At 35.5% G+C, this 20,761-nt stretch overlaps 3 pseudogenes across 3 annotated transcripts in view; 2 read left to right on the top strand and 1 right to left on the bottom strand.

Annotated features, from left to right (window-relative positions):
• Positions 1-5,916: 5,916 nt before the first annotated feature.
• The window catches only part of LOC309869860 (olfactory receptor 6C1-like), a 38,606-nt pseudogene continuing 23,761 nt past the window's right edge, over positions 5,917-20,761 (top strand). The window contains exon 1 of the transcript in view: positions 5,917-6,078. The product of the transcript in view is annotated as an olfactory receptor 6C1-like (transcript). The remainder of the gene's footprint in view (positions 6,079-20,761) is intronic.
• Positions 9,878-10,513, bottom strand: LOC309869908 (large ribosomal subunit protein uL1 pseudogene; annotated as a pseudogene). Its single transcript has one exon. The product of its transcript is annotated as a large ribosomal subunit protein uL1 pseudogene (transcript).
• LOC309868842 (olfactory receptor 6C3-like) lies at positions 15,244-18,798 on the top strand (annotated as a pseudogene). Its single transcript has 2 exons — positions 15,244-15,404; positions 17,910-18,798. The product of its transcript is annotated as an olfactory receptor 6C3-like (transcript).

Raw genomic sequence — 20,761 nt, 5'->3', positions numbered from 1 at the left:
TGGCGGGGGGGTGGAAGGTTGGGGTACCAGGTGGTGGGTATTAATTATAGAGGGCACGGATTGCATAGAGCACTGGGTGTGGTGAAAAAATAATGAATACTGTTATGCTGAAAATAAATTAATTGAACAAAAAAGATTTTATTTATTTATTTGGCAGACAGAGATCACAAGTAAGCAGAGACGCAGCAGAGAGTGAGAGAGAGGAGGAAGCAGGCTCCCTTCTAAGCAGAGAGCCCAATGCAGGGCTTGATCCCTGGGCCCTTGGATCAGGACCTGAGCTGACAGCAAAGGCTTTAACCCACTGAGCCACCCAGGTGCCCCACATTTGCTGTTTCTTAATAGTGTATTTATTTTTTAAAACAGATTTTACTTATTTATTGGACAGAGAGAGAAGTTACAAGTAGGCAGAAAGGCAGGCAGAGAGAGAAGGGGGGTAAGCAGGCTCCCTGCTGAGCACCACATGGGGCTCAATTCTAATTGACTGAGATCATGACCTGAGCTGAAGGCAGAGGCTTAACCCTCTGAGGTACCAAGGTGCCTGTTAGTAGTGTATTTAAATGCTTGACTTTAAACTGCTCTTTTTGATAATCAACACCTAAGATAATAAGTTTCTGATACCTTTTTTGGCTCTTTTGATATAATACCTTACAAACACAATTCATTTAAGTGCAAATGATGCAAAACCTTATTTGTTTCATTATATACTTTGTTCATAGAAAAATCATTTTAACAAAATTCAGTTACAAGCTCACTATCATTGTGTTTATTCAGTACTATACTGGATGTTCTATCCAGGAGACTAGCAGGACAAGCACCAATACATTTACTAATATTGGAAAGGAAGAAAAAAATCAATCTTTCTTAGCAAATCATATGATGTTTCCTCCTAAGGCCTTAGTGCATTCACACTAGATTGTATTTAAACCAGACAACACTCCTCTTCCAGATATATGCATGTCATCTCAATAAGTCCTCCCCAATTTCTCTACATACAATTATAGTAGCCCCCCACTTCCAACGTTTTTCAGTTTTCTCTTTCTTTACAAAACAGTTATTAATTTATAAAGGACCCTATAATTTAGGAATTAATTATGTTCATTGCTTATTGTCTGTTTTCTCTCACATCCCTCAGCCCAGGAGAGCAGAGATCTCCAACTCCCCTGCAGACAAAATGCTGTCGTCCACACTGAAGGGTGCAGGGCCTGACTAGGTGCTTCCCAAAAGCCAGTTGTGCTGTGTCTTCTCAATTCTGCATTCAGAAAGCCCACATCAGTAGCTTGAAACCTGCCATGTGAGAGAGTTCACTTCCTGGAACAGGATCAGCTCTACAGATCAGCCCCTCACCTCCACCCCCTGAGAAGCCGTTGTTAGACTTTTACCAGAAGTCACTAATACTCTTCCCTTAGAACTGGCATCTACCACGTAGTGGGTTTTTGATAAACATGTTTTAATATATAAATACATTTGAATAATTTAGAATGGTTGCAATGCTACTGCTCTGACTAAATATTTTACCCAACATAAACACATGTAATAATGTACATAACACTGAATTAGCTTTTAAAACAGTGATTGAATAAAATGTGCATTTTATCATAACTAGACATTTTGTATGACAAAGGAATAATTAACTGAGTATTTTCTAAGACATTTGGTGTTCATTTTCCTCTTTTATTTTACATTAGGACTTTTGACAACTATGCAAAAATCAATTTATCTGATGCGTATTGAAGTTATTGAAAACAATTCTTGTTAAGGTTGGCATTGGAACTTTCTAATGGTAGGAACTTCCATGATGCAAACCCTTATTTTTTTTACACACAAAAAAGATTCTCTTAACTATATGGGTTACACCTAGAAACTTATCAGGTCCAACAACATCTGTCAATCGATACACTTCTGAGATTAAAAATTCTATTTATAAAATAATATCTCAATAAAATCATGGTAGTCAGTAAGTAAAAGGCCATCCAGACATCTTGTGGAGAGGCTTCCCTATAAAGCATGATAGTATATCACTGAAGATGATTAGTAATACATACTGAAAATATTCAGTAATACGATGCCAGTTAAGGTCTTAGAGAAAGTCTTAAAAGATTTGGATCCTTTAGCCATTTGATTTAATAAATTTTATCTTTTGATTTAGAACATGTTACAGCAAACCACTATTTGTAATTAAAATCCATCCTCCACTCTCTGAGGAGAGTGAAACCTGGTAGCTTGAACGATGTTTCATTGACCTAAAACATAGTCACTCATCAACTTCAGAATACAATAAATTGACAAATTATTAAAAAGCAGATGCCTACTAGCTTGTGGATAGGAGGGTAACAGGTGTAATCAGTCTTCATTAAAAGTGAATTATTCCAAGGCCTTGAGAAAAGCTAGACAGCTATTAGGAACTAGGAATAAAGCAGTAAGGGTAGAAAGTTAGAGAGTGAGAGGGTGATTGATCAGGGAAGAAAGAGAGAGACAATCCAGTATCTAGGAGCTTGAGAAAAGGCATGGAGAAGAAACATGTCTAATAGGATATTTCATGAAGTACAGTGCTTTGTGAGATAGAAATTCATTCCCTTTCCCTGTGAGTCACTGAAGATTGTATTGCTCCAAACACACAAATGGTGGACATCAGATACTTTAACTTCTTTCTGCCTCAAACTCTTTCTTTACCTGAATAAGAATAGCACTGACCTCAGATGGTTTTGTATTGTCTGCCTGTTTGAAAAAATGAGATAATTTTATGGTCAGTGCCTGGTAATCAATAAAAGCTCTGAATAAAATATAAAAATATTTGCTATTTGAATACAAAACTAAAGGCAAAGGAATAGAATTTTCACAAGTAGAGAATCAGTTTCACCATCTCCACTGAAATATCTTGAATAAATATTTTCAACGCCTATTTTAATGTGTAGCAGTTATAAATTCTACACATCTCAGCATCTATGTATTGTCTCTGCTGAGCAGAGAGCCTGATGTGGGGCTTGATTCCAGAATCCTGAGATCATGACCTGAGCTGAAGGCAGAGGCCCAAGCCACTGAGCCACCGAGGCACCTCTATATTTCTATACTACTTTACTCTTCTAGTAATAAAAATGATGTCTCTGATTGAAGGAATGTGGAAATAAACAAGTCAAAATATCCAATGCCAGATTTCCAGATATTTATTTTATTGATTCATAATATTGTCAATATGAGAAGATGTCATATGCACAAATATAAATAACTGTTTAATGGAAGTAAATAACACAGTGAAGAAAGTCGTCAAAGGCTAAAGCCACATTAGGGAGGGGCTTGGGAATGGCTTCCTTAAATTCAAAGGGTCAATATAGGTATAAACCTCCTCATCAGTCTTTAAGAGGTTGTCCATTTCAGAAGACAATCAGTCATACTAGAAATCCACAGCAGTGTTTTCCACCATTTCATCTTGATAAAGAATTCTTCTCTAGGTTGCTAAAATTCAAGAGATATCAGCACACTAATTATACTGAAGACAAGTCCAGTTTCTGGAAGAAAAATGTGGATTCCTTATGCAATCACAGAAGAGTGAAATTCTACACTTGATCTTAGCCAAAAGGCCGAGAAGCAATAGAAGTGTGAAATTCTAAATCAAGTTTTCCCATACTTAGGATCTTGCCATTTGTATATTTGTTATTTTGCTCTTTGTACTTCTTAATCAATATTTATAAAAAGGATTCACCTCTGTCTTTAATGATTCTTCTTGGCAATCTATTTACTTAATGAATTCCCCCAGGCCAACAAAAATACGCAGATAAAATAAGTCCAGTTCCATTTGTTTGTCAGACATAGAGAAGAACATTCCATATTTTCTGTTTCTCAAAACAGTGTTTGCAGGAAAATATAGCAGTCCATGAACTTAAGGAAAATATTACTTAGGTTTTATAGATGTATGATCATAGAATTACAAATATTGATTTTAAATGTTTGCATGAATAGAAAGAAAAAATGGTTGAATAAAGAGTGCTTTGCAGCAACACACTTAGGAAAACTATCATTTAGGGCCAACTGCATATTTGTATGCTGTGCTGAGCATGGGATAAAGGCTTGGGCAAATTAGCCCAGTTAGCCTAAACAAGGTCGTTGTAAAATTACATTTCATGCATTACTGGGCCCATCAGGCACCAAAGTAAATGCAATGCACACTCCTTCCCAATCCAGATTGATGGTGATGAGCAATCTCTCACCTGGGTAAAAATAAAAAAAAAGAAAAAGAAAAGAAAAATAAAAAAGTGCTTTGTATTATATGAAAAGAGGCAAATGGAAAAGTAGTAGTCAACCAAGGTGTAACTGAATTTGCATGTGGAGTTTGAGAGAGACATGAAAAGCAAGAATGAGTTGAATTATAATAAAATGTTGTCAGCATTTTATGGTATCAGGAATAAGGATACCATGTGTCAAAGAGAATTATAATCCCGAAGAACCATGAAAAAGTAAAATCAACACACTTCTTTTGAGAGCACAGTAGAAACCAAATATTTTGCTAACTCGATTTACCAGCTCTGAAATTGTGCATATGTTTCAGCAAATCAGATGATAATATTTGAGACTAGGTCATCAAGAAGAATCAGGAAGTAAGTAAATTATTTATTCTTCAATATAATATATGGAATCTTCATTTTACTTAACTGTTTTAAAGATCATGTTTGCATATATGTTTGTGGATTTACAACCATTATAATATTAAAAATTAAATAATTGCTAGGGTGCCTGGGTGGCTCAGTGAGTTAAAGCCTCTGCCTTCTGCTCATGTTGTATTCCCAGGGTCCAGGTATCAAGCCTCGCATCGGGTTCTCGGCTCGGTGGGGAGCCTGCTTCCCCCTCCCTCTTCCTGCCTCTCTGCCTACTTGTGATCTCTGTCAAATAAATAAAATCTTCTAAAAAATTAAATAATTGCTTACTAACAAGAGACTATTAATAAAATCCTAAAGTAGGAACACAGAAATAAATATTGGGTTGTTCATTTTTTTTCTAATTTAAACATGTACTCAGTCACAAAAACAAGATTACTTTAAAATTGGAAAGAATATCTGCCTCCAAGTTGATGTTATTTTGACCATCCACTTGTTCATTTTCCATAGCGGTATTGTAAACAAGAAAAAAAAAAAAAAAAGGAAAAGAAAAGGATTATGCATTGAATGATTTCAACTACTCTAGCAACTATTTAATTTACTAATAGAAGGTTACCCTATTGTCCTTCTGATCTTTTTATCAATAAAGCAAAAAAAAAAAAAATGATGAGTGTGATAGCATCAACCAAACCTTTAAGAAAGTAATTTTATGAGAGAATGCCAACAAAACATTCTCATGGATAAACATGCACATTCTACAGTGAGATGATTACTATGATTACTAATTGTTTAACCTTGTGAAAGTTTCCTAAACAATGTAGGTCTCCAAATATAAAATGTGGAGGTAGGCCTAAATAACTCCTGTGAGATTTGAAACCCTGTATTTAGATTATCCATAATCCAGACTAGTTTTTATAATATTGAGGAAAAGAAAAATGTCAATTAGAGTATTTTCATGTTTATAAAAAAGGAGCTAAATGTTTTCAGGAATAATTAGAATATTATTTTTAAAAACATTAAAATAAGTAGCTTCTGCTTAAATGTTAGCATAAGATTTTTTTTTTTTTTTTTATCCATGGCCCATGACAGTGCATTTTCAACAAAAGAAAGTCAGTATTTAACTTCAAATAATATGTATTACTTGAATGTGAGGTCCAGTAGAAATTGGAGAGTTGCTGAAGGAAAACATTTGTTTTTGGGTTTCATAGATTATTCATCACTGTGGATATTTTTAAGATTCTGTACTCTAACCTCAATCCTGTTTTAACTTTTTATGTCCTATAGGGGAACACACAGTTTCTGCTCTAAAGGGGGAAAGAAAGGATTGGCAATGAAAAACCGCACAGTACCTACAGAATTCATTCTTCTAGGGCTATCAGATGACCCACAGCTTCAGATTATGATTTTTCTCTTCTTAATCATCACATATATATTAAGCGTCACTGGTAATTTGACCATCATCACTCTCACCTTGACTGACTCCCATCTGCAGACCCCCATGTATTTCTTCCTCAGGAACTTCTCTGTATTAGAAATATCCTCTACAACTGTCTGTATTCCTAGATTTCTGGGCACAATTATCACCAGAGACAAGACGATCTCATACAATAATTGTACAGCTCAGTTGTTTTTCTTCATCTTCATGGGAATAACTGAGTTTTACCTTCTAACTGCCATGTCCTATGACCGCTATGTTGCCATCTGTAAACCCTTGCATTATACCACCATCATGAACAAAAGAGTCTGCATTTTACTTGTCTTTTGTGCTTGACTGGCAGCATTCTTAAATATCTTCCCACTATTCTTTTTCTCCAGTTAGATTACTGTGGCTCCAATGCCACTGATCACTGTGCTTGTGATTATTTTCCCCTCTTGCAATTATCTTGCTCAGACACATGGCTCTTAGAAGTGATCGGTTTTTACTCTGCCATAGTGATTCTGCTTTTCACTCTGGCATTAATAATTTTGTCCTACATGTCATCATTAGAACAATTCTGAAACTTTCCTCTGCCAGTCAGAGAAAAAAGGGCATTTTCTATGTGTTCCTCACACATGATTGTCATTTCCATCTCTTATGGAAGCTGCATATTCATGTATGCCAACCCTTCTGCAAAAGAAAAGACATCATTGATCAAAGGAGTGGCTCTTCTGAATACTTCTGTTGTTCCTATGATGAATCCATTTATATATACTCTCAGGAACCAGCAACTAAAGAAGGCCTTTAAAGACACTATCCAAAAGGTTATGCTTTTCTCCAGTAAATGAAAGTATAAGGAGCATTAAAAGTATGATGTTCTTGTAAATACTAAAATTCACACTTTCTCAAAACTCCCTTTTCTTTACTAGCGTTATGTATTTTCACCATTTTTCCACTCCCATATTAAACTTTCCAATCCTTGACCTCAATACATTTGAGGAACTGAATATTGTTTCAGAATTTTCTGTAAATTCTGGGTTCAATGCATTAAAGCATCTGGGTTAATGATTGTGATTTTGAATGGTAGTGGTTTGCCTTTGAAGAGACACTGGGCATTTACTTTGATGGAAAGAGTGTCAGGATTGATATGGATTTCTGAACTTTTCATTCTTACCCAGTAATAGAAATGAATGTTATTAGAAAACTGATTCACTTTGTCATTTCCATGAAATCAAGTAAACACAATCACCAGAGGACTAGGAATAAAATCCAAATTTGTACTTCAAAATATTAAAAGATTAGAGACTCATACATACTAAAAATATTTATATCATTTATAATAATTAAGATGCTAATGAGGAGGAAGAGAAAGGAGCTAGAAGGGGGTAGAAGATAACAAAAGTTTTCAGCAATTCCTACCTTCTAAAGCTATTGTTTTCTTTGTTTTGACTCATTTAATCCTGCCAACAATTTCATGGGGTGTTATTAATTACTAATCTCTCTTAGTAAAAATTAAAAAATAGGCAAAGAGCAGACAATGTAAAAACACACCAGATATATAAAATGGATGAAACTATGATAAATCACTTGAAGTTCACCTTTCTGGAGAACCGAGCTTTATTTGTGGCATCTAGAACTGACGTTAGGGTTTTGGGAAGTACGGAAGAGAAATAACATCTACTGATAATATTCTACACGCTCTACTCTGTATTAAGCAAATCACATGCAGTATTTATTTTACAAAACTTCTTAGAAAGCAAACATTATTGCTTCTGATTTATAGGTGAATGAACATGATGAAATTGAGGTTGAAATTTCAATGTACAGAGATTGCAGCTTTCAGAACTGGCATTTCAATCACTTTCCTTTCATCTCAAAACCCAGACTAGTTGGGTTACTTTCATCTTCACCCTGACTTTCACTTGTAGTAAATTATGAATAAAAGCTCATGTTCAATATTAGGATTATTACATTAAAGGACTTTGTAATGTTTAATGAATTCATTCTGGCTTTTCTTACTTATGGCAAGCTTTGGGGATTCAGTGATGAGAAGGAGGATTCTTGCTCTAACTTATCTCAGATTCTAGTGGGGGAGAAAAACAACATGAAATTAAAATTTAACTTGATCAATGCAGCACCTTAAGCACGAGAAGCCTATCGGCCAGGTAATATTATCATTGTCAAAGAAAATGTCAGTTTTCCTGCCTTAGCACAATTAGTGTCAGTTTCACAATAGTTGCTAAACCTCGATTCTTTTTAACCCTAAAGTCACATGCGTAAGACAAACCTTGTCTGCTTTGTGTATTATCTTAATTTTCTTGGTCATTATCACATCTGTTTAAAAAAATAAAGTCACACTCTCTCCTAAGAATTTTTTAAAAATATTTATTCATTTATTTGACAGAGTTAGACACAGTGAAAGAGGGAACACAAGCAGGGGAAGTGGAAGAGGGAGAAGCAGGTTTCCCACCAAGCAGGGAGCCTGATGTGGGGCTCAATCCCAGGACCCTGGAAACATGATCTGAATGGAAAGCAGACACTTAACTACTGAGCCAACCTCGTGCCCCTGTAAGAAGGGTTTTTGAGAATAGGATTATGATAGTCTCCAAGACTCTCCAGCAAGGTTCACTTTACCCTCATTACTGCATTGTGGATCATACATTCTTCTTACACTTCGTTTAACCTGCTACCACACCATATCGACTACTATCTCAGATCTATTTTGAAGGAATTTATATCAATGACCACAGTCAAGATTTCTAAGACTTTTTCAGGCATTTATCTATTTACATTAGGAAACACTGTGATGTATTTGACAAATTAAGTTCATGCACAAACTATGTAAACTAAAGGAAAAACCAATAACTATATTTAATACCTATTATGTGGATATTAACAGCTTCTTAAAATTATATATAATTATATATAATATATTATAATTATAGATGAGGAAACTCACAAATATAATTTCTTCCTCTTTTTTTTTCTTACCTATTGTACTTTTTAATGCTTTATAGGAACAAATGATCAAGATTTTTTTCAGCTCTTCACATTCTGTGTCTTCTTTGCCTTTGTGGTCGCATTTTTTTTTAAATATATATATAATGCATTATTTGCTTCAGGGGTACAGGTCTGTGAATCACCAGTCTAACACAATTTACAGCACTCACCCTAGCACATACCGTTCCCCAATGTCAACCATCCAGACACCCTACGCCTCCCTCCCCACTCCCCAGCAAACCTCAATTTGTTTCCTGAGATTAAGGGTCTCTTATAATTTCCTCCTAATTCTTGTAGGGAAAATCATTCAGAGGTTATTTCTGAAAAGACTTTGAAAGCAACTACATTGCAGGCATGCACTATCCATTTGGATTATTAGACTAGACCATCACCACCTTATAAGATTTTGAGCAACAGATAAAAAGGTAGACATTTAGGTATGGGATTATTAATCTTTTATAAAAACATATACCCAGGGCCATATGAATATAAAATATAGGACTGCTCACAGCATTTGCAATAATGCAATAAGAATTCCAAACAAAAGTAAAAAAATATAATTAAATGGATGTCCTGGGCAAAGAGAATAATGATTGCAAATGACAGGTCTTAAAGTGAGCGAAGTGAATGGGAATAATGTGGAGAGAAAGAGAAAACTGAAAGGAGTCATTACTTCTCTTTTATGCTTTCCATGAGAAGCTGATTTTATTGACTCAATTCATTATGCACAGAAAAAAATTATGTTATAAAACCATATTCATATGGTTCATATTCATATGGTTCATATTCATATTCTCATATGAATATTACATTTTTTTCTTTCTTTCTTTTTTTTTTTTTTTAATGTTAGCACTGAAGTTTATTGAGATGTCCCTTAGTACAGGTGCTGGGGCTTGCCCATGATGCTTTTGATGTATAAAGTTCAGACCTCCTGTCAATTCTTCTTAAGCAACAACACCTGGAAATTGACAGCTAAGTGGATGTTGCACACAAGCTCATCATCTGCCATCTTCATGTGACCAAAGTCACTGCCAGACATAGCAACTTCTTCATCTGGAATTGGACTGTGGACTTTACTTCATTTACTTTGGGCCCCATGTTCTCATTGTGGGTCAGCATGGAAGGGAAATTGCCAGCTTTATTCAGGTCTGGACCCCAAGCTTGTAGAATCTGCTTGATCAGAGATTCTGAAGCCAATAAGGCATCACACTTGTTGCTCATCTTCTTGACTATTTTTTTTTTTTAATTCTTGTTGAGTTTCTTCAGTGTCTCAGTGTCCATGTGGGGAATATCCACAACCTTGGACTCATCACAGTGTTGCTGGTCCCCAAAAACTTGGGGCAGGGAGTGGACTTGAGCCTAATATGTCTGAGAAGCATTTGTCCTTCTGTGGGCTATAGTTCTTCAAGCTGATCTGCAGCTCCAGAAACTTCTGACACTGGCACTGATTCCCATTCAGGACTTCCCACATCACCAGTACAAAGTGTCACTTGGAGACTTTGCTGCTCATGGTGCCTCATGACACAATAACAAGATGAAAAGAGCAACATTATATGCTTTAAACTCTGTTTAACATTTTGCTTACCCCCCACAAGATATTAACAATCCCTTTAATGAATATGCTTTCTCCTCCTTTTAAAGAAAGAGACAGATATTAATAGGAAACAAATAATGTATATATGGCCAATATGCATCTGAACAGTGATTCAGATCAAAGCTGTTCCCCACAAAGAAGCCATTGTACCAATTGCTGGGGGAGGTGAGAAATCTTGCAACATGAACATATACCAAAAAATCTTGGAATGTCAGAATAGGATGCTATTTTTTCCACAAAAGCACTTCCTTCACAAGAGTACTAAATAAGTTCATCTAAAATGCCAGTTTTGGCTTTTGGGGATTTCTTTCCGAAATATCTTAGGAAATAAAAATTCAGAAGACAACTACTCTCTTGGAATTAAACTTAAATCCCTAAACTTTCATGCAGAAAATTGCTTTCACTAAAGAAGCTTAGAATCCCAAACTCTTCCACTGGTAATCTCAGATGTAACATATGTCAGTTTGATAATATCATTTCTCATTGGCAAGAGTTTCTGTCATTTTTGGATTGAGCACTGAGTTATCCACAACAACAACTGCAGCCATAACCATAGAATATGGGATTAACAAAGATTCTCTCACTGATAGATAATACTTAGTCATTCTCCATCAGTCTGATTTAAGTCACAGTAAGTCTTTGTATACTTAAATAATCAGATCTCTTTGGTGTTCATCATGCCCTATACCACTCTGTCTGATGGTAGATCTCCAACGCTAAAGTCCTGAAATTCTCATTGCCCTCTTTCCTCCATCTATAAAATTGGTTTTGTATTGCTGCAATTTGTAGTCAAATAGGACATGAGCCTCATGGTACAGTATGCTTATCAATATGATTAGAAGTTTCACCATATACGGGAATGTCATCTTTCTCGATGCTAGATCTTCACAGACTATGAACATTTTGCTAGAAAATGGGATACTTTGTTCATTATTGCCTACCAAAGGGCTTACCATAGTGCCGCCACTTACTAAAATATTTGTTAAATTAATCAACAAAAGGATGGAGATCTATTCCTTTCTAAATTGTTGATATCCCCTTCTTGAAATTATTATTGTTCTCCTCTGATACCTTGTTTGAATAATTTTCTATGACTGGGTTTTCTACGATGGGAACTGAAATTAACCTCTCAAGCCATAAGAACTGTGCAGTCAGCAAGACTCCACAAGAATATCTCCAAGACAATGATCAATTTCAATTACTGCCTGCCTTCCCCTACCAGCTCACATTTCCCACATCTCCCTTGTTAAGTCTGGGAGGACTTTGGCACTTTGGACAGAGTCTTTGAGATGTTAGTCCACTGTCTTCCTGGTGTTAGTGTCACTGAAATAAATTCCTTTCCTGTTTCACCACCATGCATTTCTTTGCTGTTGTATTTTGTCAGCAGTGAGTGGCCAAACTTGGTCTCTTTGGAACCCCAGAGCAAGGGGCACTTACTCCTCTGCATCCTGGTTTCAGTAGGAAATAAATATGTCTTAAAAATGAATATAAATTAAATATTATAGATGTCTTCTCAGATCATTACAGTGAACAAGAAGATGAGTGGAGTGGAGTGTTTGTTGTTTCTATCAGATACGAAAAAAAGAATCTGAGATTTCTAAAATAATGTAGAATTCTCACCCTTTGCTGTAAGAAGAAAATTACACATACAGCTGTCGCTAGCATCTCTGTATTCTCCAAAACGAAGCTTAGCCCAACACGTAATAAACATCTAAGAAGCTATTATTGAATGGATAAATGGTAATGACTCTAATCATGGTCAGGTGTTCTATGTCACAATTCAGTGGGAAGATACAAAACATAAAGGCAAGCCTGACATCTCTTATGGTGTAGAAGGATAGAGACCTCAGCCCCAGTCTAAACCAACACAATGAATTTTTCATATTTTCCCTAAGATTAGAGAAAAAAATTCACTTGTTCACAAATGAATCTGTTGCTATTGAGAAATTGTTATTCTGTGTTACCCAACTGTTAAGTTTCTTATCCTTGTGTAGTTATGGACTATTATAGAAATTTAAACTCTTCTATTATTTTTCTGCTCTGATTTCAGGCCATTATCGCTGAAATATTATATCTAAATTATGTCCTAATTTGGACTCTAGGTTAATGCTGGTGTCTTGAGCACACAAAACTCTATGGTACCTTTTGTTTATCCATTCAGCTAATCCCCTGCATCCATTGTTAAGAAAGCAGATAAAATTATGGCTAGCCTGAATCATTAACATTACTAAGATCATATCATCTTGCCCAACAAGCTTGGAAAGACATTGTATTAACCCTTATTTTAACTATAACTGGCTTCATTTTAAGTGTTAAAATAATACCTCTTTAAGTGACAAATCATAGCGTAATTTGGGACCTTCGATCCTTAGTGAAAGTTGGGTTAAGGTGTAGAAATGAGTTTATCTATGCCCTTTGTATGAAATTATAGAGAAGTTCCTGGAATTATTTTTTATTTTCAATATTTCAAGTATTTGTTTATAAATACAAGATGGCAGAGGACAAACAGATTGCAAAGACACTTGAAAAAGCACTTATGTTTAAACAAATTAAAGAAGCCATTAAAAGTGACCTTGCCTAAACCAGTCATAGTTACCACAAAATATGTCTTTAATACTTTCTTTCAGGAATATATGTTTGCTTTAATAGGGTAAATTTATGCTTTATACAAGTAATCTCAATTATGCTCAATGGTATATGTGAATAAAATTAAGCCACACAATTTATATAAAATACATAAATGAAGACATTCTTAAAACTGCTACAATTTAGTAAGAGTTTCATACATTTTTGTTCATTATAACATTAATTGGTGACTGATAGGACCACATGATGGTTTTATGTTCTTATCTAAATATCTTTTAATGATTACTTTAATATAGTCAATATCAGGACATCATGTAATCATTCCTGTACAAAATTTAAAACACTTTATTTTATGTATCTTAACACTGAGAAGATCTACTTTATGCTTCAGTTTTGCCCAATATAAATTTTTTAGAGTGAAAGTTAGCATCCAGCATATACAGCCAAAAAGAATCAGTATCTTATGACCACAAAAAGGACAGATGATGGAAAGTGGAATAATTCCCTCCCAGAAATTTTGTAGGTAAAGAATTTTAGTAAGCTCATTAACATATTAAATTAATTGGTCATTAGGAGTAGATATTATTCCCTTTGAAAACTCTGAAATCTCAGAAGGATCTAGAGAACAAATGAGACATTACAGAATTGGACAGGCGTCTGGACAGATAAGCATTTCTTAAAATGATCTTAGATGACAGTATTAGTCCCAGACTGGAAAGACCCTTTCCCAAAGAACCAATGTAGGTCATTAGGACCAGCTTGGTGGGCCCTCAGACTAGCACAAACCCCTGCACACAGCATATCTACTGACTAGAATTCTGCAAAGCTTCAGCTCTAGTGGAAATAGCGTCAGGTATCTTTTAGCAAGCAGACCAGAAGACACTTGATTAAAACTCAACCACACTCTGGCAAAGGTCCAAACACTCCCTACTGGATACAAGGAGAAACACTGCAGAGGACTGACCTGAGGAAAAGAGCTGCCATAACATAGGAGCAGAGTCCACACAGCACACAACCAGAGACACATCCTGGAGCACTGGACATGGACATTATATGAATTCTTGTTCATAAATATGTTAATATCAGGAGCAGAAAACATAATAAGATTGCATAACACACAGAAGAAGAGACGTAGACTAGAAGCCAAGATGGAGGAATTCATCTCAAAAGAAAGAACAAGAAAAGGTCATGGCCAGGGATCAAACTGAAACAGATATAAGTAATATGCCTGATTCAGAATTTAAAGCAATAATCATAAAGATATTACTTGTGCTTAAGAAAAGCATACAAGACTTCAGGGAGGCCACTACCAGAGATAGAAGAGCTAAAAATTAGTCAGCCCTAAATGAAAAATGAAAAAAAACTAAGATGTGAAACCCATTGGACGTAATGACTGTATATATATATATATATCTATATATATATAGATATATATATATATATATGTCTAGAAACAAATGAAAATGATAACACATTAGCCCAAAACACTTGTGAAAAGAAAAAGTGGTTCTGGGAGGAACGTATACACCAATACAGCCCTACTATATGATGCAAGAAAAAACTCAAAAAATCTAAATTCATACTTTAAAAAGCTAAAAAAAGAACAACAAATGAGCCCTAATGCCAGTAGAAGAAAGGAAATGATAAATACTAGAGCAGAAAAAAAATTACATAGAACCAAAAAAATCACATAGAACCAAAAAATGACAAAGAACCAAAAAAAAAAAAAAAATCAATAGAACATATCAATGAAGCCAGGAGTTCATTCTTTGAAGAAAAAAATTAATAAAATTAATTGGGAGCAAGGTGGCAGAGGAGTAGGAGACCTAAATTTCCTCGGGTCCCAGGAATTCATCTATATATCTACAAACTCAACAGGAGATAGAGGAAAAGAATAGCAGCAATCCCGTGAACAGAAAAGCGGTCACTTCCTGGAAGGTAGGATATGCAGAGAAGTGTATCTGAGGCAATTTGCAAACACCAAGCCAGCAGAGCACAAAATCAGAACTTATAGAATCCTACTCTGCTGAGGGACATCACTCCAGTGGCTAAGCGGTCGGATGTGGGGGAGGCCGTGGGGAGGGGTATGGAACCCTCACTGGGACAGTGTGGTCTCAAGACCCTCGGTGTCACAGAAAGACCAGGGGTGCCTGAGTGTGACAGAGCTCCTAAGTATCATAGTGGGGAAGCTGGCTGCAAAGACAGAGCTGAGAAGTGAGCTGTAGGTCTGGGTTACCCTAATTCATGATCTGTAGCATAATAGAGCCACTATTCTTCAAGCAGGGACCCAGAAAACAACAGATCCAAAGAGATTTCCCTTCCTCCCCAGGGAGGAATGGCATGGGAACTCATGGTAGGAATCTGCTGGGTTTGGAAACTCCAAACAGGGCCATGTGCCAGAGATACTAAAGCTTGCTCACAGGCCGGGTAATCATGGAGTACGGCCAGAGACCAGGGAGAGAGGAGTGATTGACTGCTTTTCTCTGAGGGCTCACTGAAGAGTGGGGCCCTGAGTTCTTAGGTCCACTGGGGCCAGAGATTGGGAGGTCACCATTTTCATTCTCATCTTCCAAAGATGCGTTGAAAGCTCTCAGAGAACAAAAGCTACCAAGACCAAACCAGAGCAGATGACTAAACCTGGCCCCTGGCAAGGGAGGTACAATTCTGCCTGAGGCAAACACATTTGTTAATCACTGCAACAGGACCATCCCCGAGAAGATCAACAAGAATATCCAGCCAAGACCAAGTTAACCAATCAATGAGAACTCTAAAACTCCAGTGCTAGAGGAAAATAGCACATAAAATTCATGGCTTTTGTCCCATGATTCCTTTTTTTTTTAAACAAATATTATACGATTCTACTTATAGAAAAATCTAGAATAGCCAAATTCATACAGACAGAAAGTAGAACAGTGGTACCAAACTCTGCTGGGGGACAGGGGAGAATGCAGAGTTGTTGTTTAATGGTATAGAGTTTCAGTTTTAGATGATAAAAAAATTCTAGAGATGGATAGTGGTGATCATTGAACAACAAAGTGAATGTACTTAATGTCGTAAACTGTACACCTAAAAATTTTCCCATGTTTTTAGTCTTTAAAAAGTTAATTTCTTTAATTATCATTTTTTATTTTTCTATTTCTTTTGAATTTTTCTTCTTTCCTTTTTCAACCATCTTATGGTTGAAATTAATTTAAAAGCTTTTTAAAAGCTTTTTAATTTACATTTTTACAGTCACAGACTATCCCTTCAATGTATTTAGCCTTATTTTTTGTATATATATGTTTTTCTTTCTTTAAAATTTTGGGATACAATTTCTTCTAACAGACAAAAATATACCATAAATCTAGTATATGGCTTTATTCTAGTGCTCTACCTCATCACATTCTCTCTCTTTAAAAAAAAAATTTTTTTTTTTAAATAGCAATTTTAAATTTAAAAATTTTGAGAAAATTCTTTTCTCAATAAACTTTTTATCAATTCTTTTTTAAAAATGTTTTTCAATTTTCATCTTTACAGTCATATTGCATCCCTTCATCATGTTTAACTATATATATATATATATATATATATATTTTTTTTTTTTTTTTTTTTTCCTTCTTTAAATTTTTGGGAGGCAATTTCTTCTAACAGACCAAAATATACCCAAAATATAGTTTTGTGTGTCTATTCTATTCACCAGCCTGATGATACTCTATTTTTTCCCCTTTCTTTTTCCCCTGGTTTCCTGTCTCTTCTGATTTCTTTAGTGTATATTTTTCTGGGGTTGTCATTACTCTTTTAGCAGTTGGTTCTCTTGTCTCATTCATCTATTCTTCTTTGGATAAAATGAAAACATGGAAAACTTCACCTCAAAAAGAAAAAAAAAAAAAAAGACAAGAGGCAGTATTGACTGCTAGGGACCTAATTAATATGGGCATTAGTAAGATGTCAGAACTGATGTAAAGATACTAGCTGAGCTTGAAGAAAGCATAGAAAATACTGGAGAATCCCTTTCTGGAGAAATAGAAGAACTAAAATCTAACCAAGTCAAAATAAAAAAGGCTACTAATGAGAAGCAATCATAAATGGAGGCTCTAACTGCTAGGATAAATGTGGCAGAAGAGAGAATGAGTAATGTACAAGACCAATTAATAGAGAATAAAGAAGCTGAGAAAAAGAGATAAATAAATGCTGGATCATGAGGGGATCAAGAGATAAAGTAATATCATCAGATGAAACAATATTAGAATAATTAGGATCCCAGAAGAAGAAGAAAGAAAGAGAGGGACAGAAGGTATATTGGAGCAAATTATTATTATTTGACAGAGAGAGAGATCACAAGTAGGCAGAGAGATGGGCAGAGAGAGAGGGGAAGCAGGCTACCCGCTGAGCAGAGAGCCCGATGCAGGACTCAATCCCAGGACCCTGAGATAGTGACCTGAGCCAAGGGAAGAGGCTTAACCCACTGAGCCACCCAGGGATCCCACCAACTGGAATTTAAATAAAAAAAATTAAAAAAGAAGCAAATATGAACATTTAAATCTTTAATTCCTTTACTATTTTATTCCTCTACTATTCGATTCCTTTACTATTCTACTTTTTCTTTTTGTTTTATTTCTCAACAGTAGATTTTGCCTAAAGAAAATAAAAAGCAGCATCAGAAATAATACAATGATTACAGAGTTCACTCCCTTAGGCATCTCAGATGCCACAACGATATCTTTTTATTTGTGATTTATGTATTAAGTGTCACTGGAAACCTAACCAGCATCATCCTCATCTTGATTGACTGTCATCTCAAGACTCCTATATATTACTTCCTGTAGAATTTCTCCTTCTTAGAAATTACATTCACCAGTGTCTCTATCTCAAGATTTTGGGGGGCAATCATAAATATGAAGACCCATTTCCTATCACGATTGTTTACCTCAACTATTTTTCTTTATCTTCATGGGTGTTTCTGAATTTTTTTACTTCTCACTGCCATATCTTTTGATCATTATATTGCCATCTGCAAATTTCTTCAGTACATCACCATCAAGAGCAAAAAAATCTGCACCCTGCTTGTCTTTGGGTCCTGGCTAGGAGGATTTCTTACCATTTTCCCACCACTCACATTCATCCTCCAGCTAGATTTCTGTGTTCTGATGTAATTGATTATTTCTCTTGTGACTGTTTCCCCATCATACAACTCTTGTGCTCAAACACATGGCTTTTGGAGATGACTGGCTCTTACTTTGCTTTTGTCGCTCTGCTCTTCACTTTGGCATTAGTGATTCTCTCCTACCTGTAGATCCTTAGCACCATCCTGAGAATCCCATCTGCTAGTCAGAGGAAAAAGGCTTTCACCATGTGCTCCTCTCACTTGATTGTCCTTTCCATCTCTTATGGAAGCTGTATATTCATGTATGTCAAGCCTTCAGCAAAAGAAAGAGCATCACTGACCAAAGGAGCATCTATTCTCAACACCTCAATTGCCCCCTCCCTGAACATTGAACCCTTTATTTTATGTCCTGGTGAACCAACAAGTAAAACAAGTTTACAAAAACTTACTTAACAGTGTTGTTGAGAAAGAAATGAAAATATATATTAACATGAATGGATGTCATCGTGAAGATTCAACAAAGAATAAATAAAATTTCAACTTCTACAATATCCTCCCATATCCATCTCAGAGATGCTTGCAAGGCTGAGCACTTTGTTGAAGCTTTCTTTAAACTGAAAATAATCATGTTGTGGCTTTCCTTCAAACTGTCTGTAGGTTCCACTTTCTGACTGATTTATTATAAAATATAAGTTATTTTCTGATTGTTCTGAATAATAAAAATATTGTATTGCATACTGTAATGGTGAATGAGTAAACGCTGTCTTAATAAACTCTTAAATTTTTTACTAATATCATGGTTTCTTTCCTAAAGTTATAAAAAATATGAAATTATCTGTAACAGCCATATTTTTTGCACACTATCTTCAGTGTCTGTCCAATTCTCCAATTCAGCAAGTTGGCTGGAGTGTTTCTATTACTACAAATGATTTGAGGTCATATGTCTTCTGTTTTCTAGTTATACTTAAGGCATGTGACATGCCATTTTTTACATACTCTCCTTCTTTATCTGCATTTTATTTATTTATTTATTTATTTATTTAAAGATTTTTATTTATTTATTTGGCAGAGAGACAGTGAGAGAGAGCATGAGCGAGGAGAAGGTCAGAGAGAGAAGCAGACTTCCTCATGGAGCTGAAAGCCCAATGTGGGACTCGATCCAGGGACTCCAGGATCATGACCTGAGCCGAAGGCAGTCGTCCAACCAACTGAGCCATGCAGCCATCCCACTGCATTATTTTTAAATATATACTAGGTGAATAGTTAGGCAGTCATCATTACACTCATGCCACCAGAACATTTGATGGGAATTCCATACAAATATATTCTTAGAGAACATTATTATTGTGCCTTATGCTGAACTAGATATGTCCTAAACCACATCATATTTAATCTTCACAGGTATATGGCAAATTAGACTAATTATCTCTTAAATAGATGTTCAAAAAAGTTGTACTATTTGCCTGAGGTCTTCAGCTATAACAGCCAGTATCATAACCTGATTCGAAAAACAAAACAAACTGACAAAAAATTATTTGCTTTATTATATACACAATTGAAACTCACTAAAGACCTCCATACTTTGCATAGCTTTGACTAAGGACTTGCACAATTTTACTGGTGCTTTTCATTCATACTATCTCATTTGGACATGACTATATGATTATAGTCTAGTCAGAGGTGGTACTAACTCCTATTACTGTACTTGGCATATAAAATAGAACATTAACTAAAATAAGAAATTCTTCAACTGCTGTTGGTGGTGAGCAATAGAGTGAGTGAAAATAAAAAATAAAAACATATGAGCGGTATTATGACACCAAAACTTCTTATTAGAAGTCAGATTAAAAATAATGGAGTGAATTAATTGACTTAGTACAAGGTGGTAGATCACCAGTTTAAAAAACATGCTAATGAGTAGAGATGCATTCAACAGAGATCTGCATTAGGAATTAAGATATTTGGTTGCTAATCTCTGTCTGAAAAGTAATGTCAAAGGAAACAAACTTCACACTTAGTGCTTGTTGTTGTTGCTTGCTGTTGGGTTTTATTTCTCCTATCTCATTGGACACTATCTCTCAAGCTTCCTGTTTCAACTTCAATACTAATGTGTACTATGTTTTATATTCTTTAGCATTTGTACACATTCCAGTTCTGGCAATTTTTTAAAGATTGTATTTATTTATTTAAGAGACAGAGAACACACATAGGTAGAGAGGCAGGGAGAAAGGGGAAGGAAGCAGGCTCCCTACTGAGTGGAGATGCTGATGCGGGGCTTGATCCCAGGACCCTGAGATCATGACCTGAGGCAAAGGCAGAGGATTAACCCACTGAGACACCCAGGTTCCCCCATTTCTGGCAATTTTGATTCACTGAATTATTTTCCTTGAGCCAGGGAACACATAACATATTAACTACTCTGTACAAGTTAAATCTGTGTAAAAACCATGCTAAAAGTTTTAACACACCTACTGATATTTCCTTTTTGTCTTTTA

This window comes from Mustela nivalis, assembly GCF_964662115.1.
Source record: "Mustela nivalis genome assembly, chromosome: 7".
In the NCBI taxonomy this organism is placed as follows: Eukaryota; Metazoa; Chordata; class Mammalia; order Carnivora; family Mustelidae; genus Mustela; species Mustela nivalis.
The sequence above is the reverse complement of the archived record's forward strand: the minus strand, read 5'-3'. Positions and strand labels throughout refer to the sequence as shown.